Source organism: Quercus suber, unplaced genomic scaffold, assembly GCF_002906115.3.
Source record: "Quercus suber isolate HL8 unplaced genomic scaffold, Cork oak 2.0 scaffold_144, whole genome shotgun sequence".
NCBI lineage: Eukaryota > Viridiplantae > Streptophyta > Magnoliopsida > Fagales > Fagaceae > Quercus > Quercus suber.
In genome coordinates this window covers 160,887-161,895 of record NW_027069605.1, presented here as the reverse complement: position 1 = coordinate 161,895, position 1,009 = coordinate 160,887, and positions in this window count along the sequence as shown.

The following is a 1,009-nucleotide window of genomic DNA, read 5'->3' as shown; positions in this document are numbered from 1 at the left end:
TGAAATCTTTCAGGTAAGGACCTAAGGATTTTCCTAACAATTTTGGATTCTGCAATACATTCTCCAAGGTTGAAAGCAGAATTCACAATATCCTTGAGTTTGGCATAGAACTCATCAAAGGTCTCATCCTCCTCCATCCTTATTTCTTCAAAACTACTAGTGAGTTGTTGAAGCTTCATAGTCTTTACTGCCTTAGTACCTTCATAGGTGGTCTCAAGAATGGTCCATGCTTCCTTGGCAACTTCAGTGGATGAAATTTTCTTGAATTCTTCATTAGTCACCCCACAAAACAACGCATTCAATGCCCTATTATTGAAATTTACAGCTACAATTGTTGCATCATCCCAATCCACAGGTGCTTCCTTCGGCTTAATCTAGCCAACTTCAATAGCTTGCCATACCTGTTCACCTAGAGCCTGCAAGAACACTTTCATACGAACTTTCCAGTACGCATAATTAGTTCCATCAAATAAAGGAGGTATAAATAAAGATTGTCCTCTATCCATGACAACAGGGGTCAATGGATCACACTCAGGAAATTAATCCAATCAGAGTGAACCCGCTCTGATACCAGTTGTTGGGAAATATAGACCCTGGTTGATAGAATTAACAAGTTTTAAACCCAAGTTGTTAATTAGATTTATTATGAACAAACCTTGTTAAAACAAACAAACATCAATATGATGTCAATAATGAATGCAGTGGAAAAGTAAATAAGACAAGATATGATGATCTAGGAAAACCAATGAAACCAACCAGTTTCACAGTAAAAAACCTAGGGGAAACCTTCCCGAAAAGCAATCCACTATAGAAAAGAGAAGTTTCAGATCTAGTACAAAACCTTTGTCCCTAGACTCTACAATCCCCGTAGATGAACTCACAGCAGAAACCTTCTACCGCTTCAGAACCTCTGAACTCTTCAATATATGAACGCCACCCTTTTTGTTGCACGGATCCCAGTACGTGACTAACTCCTTTGCACGAATCCTAGTACGTGACTCACTCACCA